General features: G+C 39.4%; 1 long non-coding RNA gene across 1 annotated transcript in view; it reads right to left on the bottom strand.

Annotated features, from left to right (window-relative positions):
* The window catches only part of LOC133258089 (uncharacterized), an 87,868-nt gene that overhangs the window by 61,156 nt on the left and 12,267 nt on the right, over positions 1 to 14,445 (bottom strand). The window contains exon 3 of the long non-coding RNA XR_009739811.1: positions 13,786 to 13,953. This is a non-coding gene — a long non-coding RNA (uncharacterized LOC133258089). The remainder of the gene's footprint in view (positions 1 to 13,785; positions 13,954 to 14,445) is intronic.

Genomic DNA, 14,445 nt, shown 5'->3' with positions numbered 1-14,445 from the left:
CTCTGGCCAGGGGATTCTCCAGGCAAGAATACTGGAGTGGGCTGCCATTTCCATTTCCAAAATTCAGTATATGTTGACTAAAATGAGAGCTCTGTTGCATCTTGGACAGTTAGATATTCCACAGCTTATAACCTTGGCAAGACATCTTTCCCACTGACTGCTCCAACATTAGAGGCAGAATCTGCTTAAAAACACCAAGGGAACTAGGAGTTGCAACTGGAAATTCATTCATGAGATTCACAAGGGTGGATCTCTCGTCCACAAAGATGGAGGAAGACTGAGATCATATTCGATAGATACTCCCAGCCACTAAATGAGCCTTTGGAGCAGGGCTACAATTCTTAAATTGCATAGCTGGAGGCATAGTACCAGGATTGTCAGTTACCCCTGTGATTGTGAGCACACTAGTACAAATGCCTGTTTAGCTCTGGGAGAATTCTGTTACATGCAGAGTATGAAGTGCAGAAAAAAGAAAGAAATTGCAAGCTGGCTATAATAATGCAAATTAAACATACACAAAACACTTTAAACATATTTTATATATTGAATACAGTACATGTCACTGGTGCATCCTCACAAAGAGCATCACATAAAATATTTAAAAATAAAATTGTGATAGAATATTGATAGACAGAATATCCAGGTTATATGCCATCTCTTATGCACCCAACCCCATCATCTCCTTCAGCCTCTCCTCAGGACAAGGATTGAGCTTGGTCATGGGCAGCCTGACACCTATTAAGGCAGAAGCTACAACAGTACTAACACCCATGTTTAGTTCAGTTATAACCATGAAGTCTATGGTTTCCCCAGCAATGGCCAGACAGAGCCAGTTAACACAGTGCAGACATGTAGGGGTATTGAGCTCTATACATTAATTTTGAACAATGAAAGACAGGTGAACTAAGAGAAGGGCAAGATAAACTTTGACCTTCCTTTTTTCTCACCCTGATAGACAATTCTGGGCTTCCTTCATGGCTCAGATGGTAAAGAATCTGCCTGCGATGTGGGAGACCTGTGTTCAATCCCTGGAGGAGATATGTCTGGAGAATCCCCATGGATAGAGAAGCCTGGCAGGCTATAGTCCAGGAGGTCACAGAACTGGACATGACTGAGTGACTAAGCACAGCACAGCACAATATACAATTCCAAACACAGTAATTCCATGTACCCTCTTCAGAGAAGCATTTTTGCCTGTATTCCCTTGTGAATTTGTGGTCAGCATGGTTATCCAAAAACTTCCAGTTCTTTCTCTCCTTCCCTAGAGCAGTCCTCATACTGTTCTCTCAGTCATGTTGCCCTAGTAATAGAGTAACCCTTCCCTCCAAAAAAATCTACAAAAGATTTACCATATAAGCTGAATTTTCAAAAAAATTTGGACTAAGACCATTGGTTACAACACTGGTCCTATAAACCTCCAGAATGAGAATTCAGACTTGCATTCTCACTGATCTGACATCAATGCAGATACAATATTTTTGTGGATAATTAGGGTGAGTAATAATGCTTAGCATGCACAGGTATCATACTTACTAAGGCTTTCAGAAGTGTTTAATTAGGAAAAAACTCAGATGGAAAGTGAAGAGTAGGAAGGTAACTGCTGCACTCGATTAATATAGAGGTGATCATGATTATAAGAAATTTTATGTGAGATGTCTGCTTCGGCCAAACATGGGGACTTTGCATGCATGCACACATACATGTAGGCTCAGGACTAACTGATTCTAACCTTAAGCATGCTGTGAAAAACCTAAGAAATTCTCAGGCCATATTAGAAGCCATTCTTAAATATTTCAGCTACAAGGAAGAGTGTTGAAAATGAAGTCAACTGAAAGGTTATAAGGTTGTAAATGCTACAACCAACAGCAAATATACAACCTTGATACATCTTGACCCTTACAAGGAAAAGTGGGGCCCTGAGATTTATGGGGATAGGTGTGTGAATGAGAATAAAATATATTGAAAATCTATGCTTTCCTGAACCCTGCTGGATAGAAGAAGGAGCCCCTTTCTGTTTTGCTAAGAATGGCCTCATTCAATGATCTGGTCTCTAGCAATTGCCTCCAAAGGTGATGGTGTTCTCCTCCATAGTTACCGCTGGTGTATGTTAGCCTCCAGATTTAGATTTTTTTTTATGTGAGCCATTTTTAAAGGCTTTATTGAATTTTATATAATACTGCTTCTGTTTTATGTTTTGATCTTTGGGCTGTCAGGGATGTAGCATCTTAGCTCCCCATCCAGGAACTGAATCCACATACCTTGCACTGGAAAGCAAAGTATTAACCACTGGAGTTCCAGGAAAGTCCTGAGGCTCCAGATTTTAAAGGGTCAAATCTCTGTCAGATCAAGTGAGAATGTAGAAACCCTGCTTACAAAAAAGAAAATTGTCTACAAACCATGAAATTTCAGGAGCCAGTTAATAAATAGTTGCAGACAAAGGTGATCTGGAGACTTTAGCCTGGAGTAACAGGATGTTAAATAAGAAGGCTGAGGTTTAAGTTGCTGTACAGTTAGGGACATATGGCAGAAAACTGGATGGTACTCTAGGTATCCAGGAAGGATACGGATACTAACCAATGACTCCGGAAAGGTCCAGCGAGAAGTGAAAGATCCCTAAGGTCCTGCATCAAAGCCAAACATTACAAGAGTGAGTTTTCTAGGGAACAGAGAGTAAGACATACTTTGCACATGACTTTTGTTTTCTCTGGATTAAATTATCCACTCTGGCATTGCCTTTCACAACCATCAGTCTTATTGTAAGACTTCTGCAGCCAATCCTTCAACAAAATTTTTGGGAAGTTCGTTAACTCCAGTTACAATTATTTAATAATATATTTTATAATTTTGATAATATCTATGCCTCAGCCAAGTAAATTATTTGAGTCTTTAGATAAATGTGATAAATTAATAAAATTAGTTTGAGTCAGAACCTTGCTTGCTGACTTTCAACTTAGAGCATGTGATGTTATCATAATTACCATATTGTACCTAAGTTAAAAAAAAATAATGTCTCTTCAGAAACTCTCTTGCTCATTCATTCACATTTGTGAACATATGTCTTACTAGGTGTCTGCACAGACCAAAGCCTTAATATTTGGGAAGAGGTAGAAGACAGGCCTCGTTACTTTCATTTGGAAGAACTCAACAGTGCACACTGCCAAGGCGCACAATTCCCACTTAAATAACACGAAAATATTTCATCCTAGAGCTACACAATGATCCCTGCATCTTGGATATTAACACTTGTAGCGTGTCAAAAGAAGTCAAAGTGTTAGTTGTTATGTTCTACTCTTTGCAACCCCATGGATTATAGTCCACCAGGCTCCTCTCTCCATAGGATTCTCCAGGAAACTGGAGTGGGTAGCCATTCCCTTCTCCGGGGGATCTTCCCATCCCAAGAACCTGGGTCTCCTGCATTGCAGGCAGATTGTTTACCATCAGAGCCATCAGGGAAGCCCATCAAACATACAATAAAGAAGTGAGATGACTTTAGAGAATGACCAGCTTGATGAAGAAGAACGTTAAAAAGCCAATGGAAGACTAGTGAGTATGTGGAAAGAAGTGTGCTTTATCTAGAGAAAACATGCTGTGATCCAGTTCAGCTTATTTGAGAAGATCTAGCAATAGGGAAATCTAGGGAAGAGCATTGTGAACATAACTAATTTCCAGTGTAAAGTTTAGGATAAGTTTGGAAGGTCTGGAGAGAAAAAAAAAAAAGAAATTTAATGCTATTGAAGATTGGGAACCAGGTGACAGTATTGCCACATGAGGACAGAGAAGTAGGTAAGGCCTTATATGTCACAGAAGGGATCTGACTTTTATTTCAATTGTGTGAAAATTCATTGATGTATTTAAAGCATGTTACTGACACAATCTGATCCGTACTATAAAATGTTACCCTGCATGCAATGAGGAGAAGAAACTGTGAGGAGTGTAAGGAATGAGAGTGTTCAGGAAGCCTGACTCATAGTTCTCAATTCTGAGCAACTGGCTGATTAAAATCATTAAATAAGGTGAAAACGGCTGAAGAGAGATGGAAAAGGCAAGGATTTGGTTCTCATTTTAGAGCCTCGAAGTAATGTAACCCTGCCGACACTTTGATTTTAGCTCAGTGAGATATCAGACTTCTTATGTGAAGTTTAAGATAATACATTTGCTTTAAGTCACTATTTTTTATTGAGGTGTAACTGACATGGGCTTCCCTGGTGACCCAGTCAGTAAAGAATCCACCGGCAATGCAGAAGACCTGGGTTTGATCCCTGGTTTGGGACGATCTCTTGGAGAAGGGCATGGCAACCACCTCCAGTATTCTTGCCTGGAGAATCCTCATGGAAAGAGGAGCCTGGCGGACTGCAGTCTATGGGGTCGCAAAGAGTCAGACATGACTGAGTGAGCATCCACCTCCCCCTGATTAAAGCATTATATTAGTTTCAGTTGTACAATATAAGGATTTAATAGTTAAGTCACTAATTTGGGGTAGCTTGTTAGAGCAACACTAGAAAACTATTACAGTTGTGCTATCCAAAATTACGATGTCCCCATAAAACTTTGTATTCATTAAAAAAATTTTTAAAAAGCTTTTTCATAGCACTTGTAATCATCGGAGGCTATTTTTACTTATTCGTTTAATTTATTACCTGTCTTTTATCACTAGATTGCACGTTAAATATGTCAGGAATTCCTGTGTCTCTTCTTTTAAATTTTTTTTTCAACTTTACTACAATAATCTTGAAGATGGTTTAGTGCATAGGAGCTCCTAAATTAAAACTGTTTTAAATAACTTATAAATTAATAACTTGAATCAGGTTTTCACTCACCTAAGTAAAACTATTCCAGCTCTGGCATCACCAAGGTGGAAAGTTAATGTAGACATTCACATGTTTCTTGACTGGGTCGAAGTCAAAACTCATACCAGAGAAACACGTTTTTGTTACCAAAACACTGGTTCATCATCATCTTCCATTACACTGTATTCTTCTAGAATTCTTCCTTTTATTTATTAAACATATTTGAATATAATATCCATAAGGCCACAATTTAGGCCTTAATTTGTTTCTGAAGTGTGAAGTATTAGTCACTTGGTAGTGTCCAATGCTTTGCCACTCCATGGACTGTAGCCTGCCAAGCTCCTCTGTTCGTGGAATTTTCCAGACAAGAATACTGGAGTGGGTTGCCATGCCCTTCTCCAGGGATCTTCCTGACCCAGGATCAAACCCAGGTCTCCTGCATTGCAGGCAGATTCTTTACCATTTGGGCCTACAGTATTCATCTTAGTTAACTGTTAACTGCGTCAATTCCCAGTTTAACAATACCACCTACACGCTAACCGCTAAACATACCTCTGCAGCTGAGAGACCTGTTTTCTGATCTCCAGACCACTGTTCAAATGTTTCCTAAACATTCCTTTGGTCCCACAAAGGCATGTAAAAGGCTCTTGTCCACTGGGGACAGGAGAGTCTGGACATGATTCTATCTTGCTAGTCAGATGGAGAGAGTGCTTTTGCATTATTTAGTCCAAAATTTATAAACCAATGAAGTCCTGGAGTCAATGCAGGCATTTTACACTTGCACTATGCTAAGATAATTTTCACAGAAAATGAAAACCTTGTGCTGTGCTAGAGGCAGTGCTTCCCATGTGATTCAATAGTAAAGAATCTGTCTCCCAGTACAGGAGACTCAGGAGATGCCTGTTTGATCCCTGGGTCGAAAAGATCCTCTGGAGAAGGGAATGGCAACCCACTCAAGTATTCTTGCCTGGTGAATCCCATGGACAGAAGAGCCTGGTGGACTACAGTCCATGGGGTCACAAAAAGTCAGACACAACTGAGTGACTAATACACATGCATGATCACGCATGCCAAAGTCAACTGGGTTTAACACCAGTCTGATAAGGGAGTAAAAAAGGCATCCCTTTCTCCAAACACATTTTCCTCTCAAACATGCAGACCAGAGAACATTTTACCATTCTCACTCTCAGCATATTCACTGTTAATGGAGATTAAGAGAAAGGAAAGAAGTTTCTGCTCAACTAATCTCTTCCATGTGACATAGACGTTTATTGAAACTGCCAGTTGAGGTGATTTTTCTCCTTGGCTGTCATATCTCTTTCCTTGGCTTTACGTCTTTGGGTTAAATGACCATTAGTTTTTGGAGGCAACCTGTCGCTAATGTCAGATTATGCAGTGAACTACTAGCTCGGGCACCTTGCTGGTGGATATCTCGCAGTACTAGACTCATTTAGAGGAGGAATTAACAGCACTCCTTAATGTAAAGGAAGAAATGGCACAGAAAGAAACACAACACTGAAATACAATAAAACAGTTTATAAATTAGAAAACACATTAGATACTATAACCTATCTCCTGCTTCTCAGTTTTGGATGAGATGACTGAAACTTAAATTGGTAAACTATTTTCTTTAGGAGACATTGTTTGATAAGTAGAATTTCAATTAAAGTTTCTTTTCTTTTTTTTTTTTTTTAGTGAAATGATCCCTCATTATTTTGGAGCACTGAGGAAAGAACTCACTTCTACACGAGTATGTGAATGCTGGGGTTGTAATAACAATCATAACACCTATTAAGCACACTGTGCCAGGCTTGGTGCTATACACTCGCTCTGATCTTATTTAAATTTTGTAAAATGAAAACAATAGATGTATTCATATTACTCTTTCAGAGATGAGAAAAAAGAAGGCACAAAGAGATGAAACAACTTTTTAAGGATTGTACCATAGTTAATGACTGAGATATGTCCTGGAAGTAGGGAAACATTCTCAAAAAGGGCAGGTCATGTGGGCACTATGGTCATTGGGGCTGTTCTGTTCGTTACTGGAATTTCAAGAGGAGATGCAGAGACTTCACTTCAGTAACTTCACCTTTCAAAGTGAGTTATAAATACCTATAACCCAGACATTTCCTCTGGGGATAATTAAGGGTTGTATCAGTGCATACTTTCCTGTCTGAGAATGCAAGCAATAATTCTAGAGGGGAAATGACAGGTTTAGGAGAAGTATGAGTGTGTGTCTGTGTGTAGGTGTGTGTACTGAGGTGTGTATCTTGGATGTAGTAGGAAGTACCCAGGCTTTTCCTACCATCTTCTGTGAGGGAGCTTTTCTTTCTCTGTATTAAGACATGTCTGGAAGTGCGGCTGTGTTTCCTCTTTCCCCTCCTTGACACAACATGGCAGGTCACATACAGCCTAATAAACAGAACAAACCTCCTTCTACCCCAAGGTGACTCAGGAGAGGGAGGCCTTAACAACATCTGTCTCCCCTCATTTAAAAGCCTCTTACCTGAAGCTTGGCCAGTGAAAAGTAAAAATCTGAGACTGAAATTCTCAGACGAGATGATAGCAACTAGGATACTATAACCAAGAGTAACCAGAAGACTGTAAATGACAATGAAACACTGTTTATCCTGTTGTGATTAACAAAACAATAGTGAGTGGTAAAGAGATGAGCAGCTGAAGCCAGAATGTAAATAAATATGTTGTTTTATTTTTAATATTTTGGTTAATGTAAAATATTAAAATGATAAAAAAAATCAGTACAACAGGCATTAATGGTAAGAAAAAATAGTTATGCCCATACTTCTGCATAATAGAACTCTCCAGAGGTTATTAAGTACACTGGTTTATCCTGTGCAATTCTGGTGGTTACTTTAATGCTTTTACATATAATGCATGTGTTTAATGTACAAGTATATTTATAAATATATGTGTGCATCTGTGTGTTTGTGTGTGTAATGTGACAGAACCTTTAATGAAAAGATATATATATTTGAATGGGAGCCGCAGTGTAGAAAACCAGCAACTTGAAAATATTAAAATACATTGTCAATTATTTTCAATTTGGATCTCCTAGATTAATTCTCTTTTTATACATATTTTATTATTTCTATATATTTAAAAATATTATACCAAATCTGATTTTCAACAAAATCTATTATATTCTAATTTGGGAAATTATACTTTAATATTACTAAAGCCATCTCTTCTTACATTACTCTGTTTTCATATGTTAGCTTTTTAGAATAGGAAAAAGGGGGCCAGAACGGCAGTGGCTAAAAGAAAAGGAAGGAAAAAGCCCATGAAAATAGAACAAAGGAAGGTCCGAGGACAGAAGTGAGGATCTCAGGTAAAGCAAACAGCACTCCTGGCTTGCCCAATTACATAGGGCAGGCCCAGGGGGAGGAAAAAACACATAAAAAGAGGAGCCAAAGGGCCAGGGCTTTCTATCCCACGCACGCGCACGCAAGTATTCTCTCTTTTTTTTCTCTCTCTCTCTCCTCTTCGTGTCATTTGGGTCGGCATGCCCCCACGCCTCGAGTATGTATTTTCCTTTATTTTCTAAATAAGACTGATCTGTCCGAGAACTATAACACGGACTGTCTGAGAGCTGTGACACACCAAGGGCTTTAACATCCGTAGCTTCAGATTTTTGTTGTGACAAGATAGAACCGAGGAAATTACACTCCCCTAACACATACACATTCAGAAAACGAAGATCATGGAATCCGGTCCCATCACTTCATGGGAAATAGATGGAGAAACAGTGTCAGACTTAATTTTGGGGGGCTCTAAAATCACTGAAGATGGTGACTGCAGCCATGAAATTAAAAGACGCTTACTCCTTGGAAGGAGAGTTATGACCAACCTACATAGCATATTCAAAAGCAGAGACATTACTTTGCCAACAAAGGTCTGTCTAGTCAAGGCTATGGTTTCTCCTGTGGTCATGTATGGATGTGAGAGTTGGACTGTGAAGAAGGCTGAGTGCCGAAGAATTGATGCTTTTGAACTGTGGTGTTGGAAAAGACTGTTGAGAGTGCCCTGGACTTCAAGGAGATCCAACCAGTCCATTCTGAAGGAGATCAGCCCTGGGATTTCTTTGGATGGAATGATGCTAAAGCTGAAACTCCAGTACTTTGGCCACCTCATGCGAAGAGTTGAGTCATTGGAAAAGACCCTGATGCTGGGAGGGATTGGGGGCAGGAGGAGAAGAGGACGACAGAGGATGAGATGGCTGAATGGCATCACTGACTCGATGGATGTGAGTCTGAGTGAATTCTGGGAGTTGGTGATGGACCGGGAGGCCTGGGCGTGCTGTGATTCACGGGGTCACAAAGAGTCAGACGTGACTGAGTGACTGAAATGAACTGAACTGAACTGAACACATAAAATTATTTTCACTATGAATATAAGTTCAGTTCAGTCTCTCAGTTGTGTCCAACTCTTTGCGACCCTGTGGACTGCAGCATGTCAGGATTCCCTGTCCATCACCAACTCCCCAAGCTTGCTCAAACTTATGTCCATCAAGTCAGTGATGCCATCCAACCATCTAATCCTCTGTGTTCCCCTTCTTCTCCCACCTTCAAAATTTCATAGCAGCAGGGTCTTTTCCAATGAGTCAGTTCTTCACATCAGGTGGCCAAAATATTGGAGCTTTAGCTTCAGCGTCAGTCCTTACACTGAATATTCAGAATTGACTGGTTTAAGCTCCTTGCAGTCCAAAGGATTCTTAAGAGTCTTCTCCAACACCACAGTTCAAAAGCATCAATAAATATGAATATAAGCTTATTGTGAATTTTAATATTTGACATTTTAATTGAAACAACTTCCTACTCATCAATACCTACTTTTTATTTTAAGCCAATATTTTTGCCTTTTTAATATATTTTGCTTTTAATTTCTATATTTTTTCAAATAGCTGATAAATGTTTTGTCTTTTCATGGCTCTTGCCTTTGATAAGTACTTGCACCTAGTAAGCAGTAAACAAGGAGTCCTTTAATATTATTATGTTTCTTGCAATAATAAGAAAAGCTTGGTTGCATCAAGATTTTTCTTTACAGTGAGCATGAGATGAACTAACCTATGTATTAGGGATTATCCAAAGTCAGAATAAGGAAGCCTATTCTTGAATCAACTTCATCCATACTAACTGCCCATTATTTCCCTGGAGAGATTATATAATGCATCAGAAAAGAATCCTACATTTTTTTTCCCCCTTGTGGCAGGCAAATTCCTAGCTGCCCTGAAAGCTCTAAATAAAGTCAGGGGTGGGAAGTGTGAATGCATAATATACTGTTATGTAAATGACATTAAAGGCTTCAGTTAGAACTTCTGATTTCTGCCTCCACCTCTCACTCCTTCCCTCTGATATACCTGCTCTCTCCAAGTCCAGAGCCCCTTTAGTTTCAAAAGCAGCTCAGCTTTGTTCTTCTCAGCATCTTCCTCCATGTGTGTATAGGCTGTGGCTTTCTCTGCTTTGCTTCATCAATAAATAGTCTACCATCCACTTTTCAAATTCTAGAAGTTGATTAAAATTTCCCATACACTGAGATGCTCCTGTAAATGCTATAAAATCATGCTTATTAATTACTAGTGTATTGATTTAATATGATTGGGAAATAAAAATGATATGAAAGCATGAATTTAGACTTTCATTTTACTGTGAAATCCACTCTAAGAATATATATTACTTTAAATTTTTATGATTATATTTATATTTCTTATGGCTTTTAACCCTGGGCAGTAGAGTCCCAGAAAGATCATCTCTCTAAATCTCACAGAAAAAGAAAAATGGTAGTAACAGTAGTAGTTAGATGGGCTAACTTCAAAATTATAATGATTTTGAACCCATTGAAGTAAAAAGGTCACCAAACAACCAACTGGTATCGGCTCTTTGAGAGATGATGTATACACTGAAAGAAGAAAAATAGAGACCAGTCATTTGGTGAAGATGCAAAGCTAAGAGTGTAGTTAGAATAGTTGTAAACTGATGAAAGCTGAGTGTACTCCAGAAAAGACTGGGGAAAAAAAATCCCAAGAGGCATTCACATGATGGATCTAGACCTGGGCCAGTAGAAAACGACTGTGCAGGAAGGGCAAGAAACTCCAGCAGGATCCTCTTCACTGTTCACTAATGAAGAAAAACCTTACTCTCTGGGAATGAAAGGAAAGCAACTAAGAACTGCAGTCCCCATGGCACTGGTGAATTCCACTGACAGAATAGATCAGGATTGAACAACAAACCAAAACTATTTCTTAGGAAGGAGCCCACAACTAAATCAGACAAGGAGCAACAGGTCTCAAAGTAGCTATAACCTCAGACCAAGAGACATGATTTCAGGTCAACATTGAGAGTTAATTAGAACATCAGAGAATGCACTTCTAAGACCACACCCATACCATTATGGTATGGGCTTCCCTTGTAGCTCAGTCAAGTAAAGAATCTGCCTGCAGTGCAGGAGACCTGGTTCGATCCCTGGGTTGGGAAGATCCCCTGGAGAAGGAAATGGCAACCCACTCCAGTATCTTTGCCTGGAAAATCTCATGGACAGACGAGCCTTGTGGGCTGCAGTCCATGGGGTTGCAAAGAGCCAGGCACAACTGAGCGACCAACATTAAGTACAGAAGTTTCAAATAATAAGTACAGAATACTGAGAAACAGGAAAAGAGAAAGAGCATGCAGAGACTCTGAGGTATGCCACAGGGGAAGACCTAGTACTCAGCATGGAAAGACATCGATCTAAAACACCAAATTCCATCTAAATACAAAGTACTTGTATAGGAATTGAAACCTGCAGTACAGTAATGATAACTATACTGACCACACTACAAAACCAGCCCAAGTCAACTATATTAAAGGTTTAGTGAAGAAGTGTGCCGACTTGCAAGCATACATGTTATCTACCTCAGTTTCTTCTTTCCTACGTGTGATGTCAGCATTAAAGTACAATAAATTGTATAGGTGAAGGTAAGAAAAAACACACTTAGAATAGACAAAGCAACAATCTGAGCCAGACTCAGGTATGACACATGACACATGTTAGAACTGTCTGACATGGAGTTTTAAATCACTGTAATAAAACTGTTAATTAGAATGCAATGTGGGAGGGGAGACTCGGTAGGGAGAGAGACACTCTTGACTCCACTCTTCCCTGGTATGCCATGATCCATGGAATGACACGAAATTTGCCCATGAATTAGCTCCCTTCTTGGATTTTCTTCCACTAAGAACTCCCAACACAGCACCAGCTGCCCATCCTAAGTCAAGGGCAGCCTCTTCCATCATGATTAGCCTACGTTGCCTTGTCAGGAGGACTTCCCAGGTGGCGCTAGTGGTAAAGAAGTTGCCTCTTGATGCAGAAGACATAAGAGATGCAGATTTGATCCTTGGGTTGGGAATATCCCCTGGAGGAGTGTATGGCAGCCCATTCCAGTATTGTTGCCTAGAGAAACCCATGGACAGAAGAGCCTGATGGGCTAAGTCCATCGGGTTGCAAAGAGGCAGACACAACTGAACATGCACCCATGCACAGCTTTTCAGGAAACCAACCCCATACCCTCAGATGAGGCCTTGGCTGCTTTAGTTTGTACCAAGTTCTGGAGAATGATGTCAAGTTCTCGGCAGTCTTTATAGTTCCTGTGCTAAGCTCCCATCTTCTCCCCAGGGTGGGGTCACACCAATCCTTTGAAGCCATAGAGCACAGTCAACAGTGGCATGCTATGCTATGCTATGCTAAGTCACTTCAGTTGTGTCTGACTCTGTGCAACCCCATAGACGGCAGCCCACCAGGCTCCCCGTCCCTGGGATTCTCCAGGCAAGAACACTGGGGTGGGTTGCCATTTCCTTCTTCAATGCATGAAAGTGAAAAGTGAAAGTGAAGTCGCTCAGCCGTGTCCGACTCTTAGCGATCCCATGGACTACAGCCTACCAGGCTCCTCCGTCCATGGGATTTTCCAGGCAAGAATACTGGAGTGGGGTGCCATTGCCTTCTCCGCAACAATGGCATAGTAAGAGGCAACTGAGGGCTCTGGGCCTACCTGGCTCAGGAAAGCAATTGGGTGGATAAAGCTGTCTTTCCTTGTGTGCTGTCTCCACTTATCTCAACTCCTTTTATACCTCACCCCACTCCCAACAAAAAGTAAAAATCATCAGAATGTTTTTTTCTGTCAATTGCGTTGTGCTAAAATAAACAATCTGCAGTTAAAACATGTTAAAATTAGAGAGATGAACAATATGTGAGATCAAATGAGTGATTTCAACAGAGGGATGAAAGCTATAAGAACGAATAAGACAGAAATGGTGGGAAAAACACACACACACGCACAACAGCTGAGATGAAGAACATCTTTGATACACTCATCAAAAATTTGATGCAGGCAAGGAAAGAATCAGTGAACTTAGAGAAACAATACATATTGAAACACAAAGAAAAATTTTTTTAAAAATAGAGAATTTAAGATCTGTGGAATGATATTAGTCACTCAGCCATGTCCAACTCTTTGCAACCCCATGGACTGTACCCGACCAGGCTCCTTTGTGCATGGGATTTTCCATGCAAGAATACTGCAGTGGGTAGACATTCTTTTCTCCATAGGATCTTCCTAACCCAGGGGTCAAACCCAAATCTCCTGCATTGCAGGCAGATTCTTTACCACTGAGCCACCAGTAGTAGTCTAACAGCATAGTTGGGATCTTAGAGAAAAAAAAAAGTAACAGAAAAAAAATACTTAAAAAAAAAAATCACCGAGAATTTCCCAAGATTAAGGACAGGAAATATAGCACATATCTAAGATGCTCAGAGGAACAAAGCAAGAACAAGCAATTATCATAAATATATCCTATTCAAATGTCAAAAACCAAACGTAAAGAAAACCTTAAAACAGCCAGAAAAAAATAAATACAAACAGAGGAACAAATTATGAAAATATCATGCAAGCCAGATAAAATAGAGGGACATTTTAAAATACTTAAAGAAAATAATTTAATGTTCTTACCTAGAAATCTATACTCAGAGAAAGTAATCTTTTAAAGATGAAACAGCAATTAGCTTTTCTTAGAGAAGCAAAAACTCACAGAATTCACTGCCAACACACGTTCTCCACGAAAAACGTTAGAAATGTTCTTCAAGCAAAAATAATGTGATGTCAGACTAATATGTGAATCTACAAAAAAAGAAGAGTTCTGGAATGGAATAATCAATGGGGAAAAAATTCTCTTACCTTTAAATATTATTAAATATAACTGTTTATATTTTTACAGAATAGGTAAAAGGGCAATGGCAAAATATCAAGAGATGGAAATGAGGATTAGTAATAATCTACAGCAGATTTTTCACTAAATATGAAGCAGCAAATTATTAATTAAAAGTCAACTCTTTTTATATGTAGATGTATATAATCAGAAGATGCATATAATCAGCATTGTAAATGCTCATTCCTTTCTGTGATTGGCTTATTTCCCTTTGCATAATTTTCTCAAGGTCCATTAGTGTTTTCACATATTGCAGAATCTGCAATAATGCTGGGTGATATTGCACTGTGTATATATGTTATACTTTCCCAACTTTTAGCTACTAATGGGCACTTAGGTTATTTGCACATCTTGGCTACTGTAAATAATGCTGCAATGAACTTGAGAGTACAGATATTTCTTTG

Source organism: Bos javanicus, chromosome 12, assembly GCF_032452875.1.
Source record: "Bos javanicus breed banteng chromosome 12, ARS-OSU_banteng_1.0, whole genome shotgun sequence".
Lineage (NCBI taxonomy): Eukaryota > Metazoa > Chordata > Mammalia > Artiodactyla > Bovidae > Bos > Bos javanicus.
This window is presented reverse-complemented; position numbering and strand designations above follow the sequence as displayed.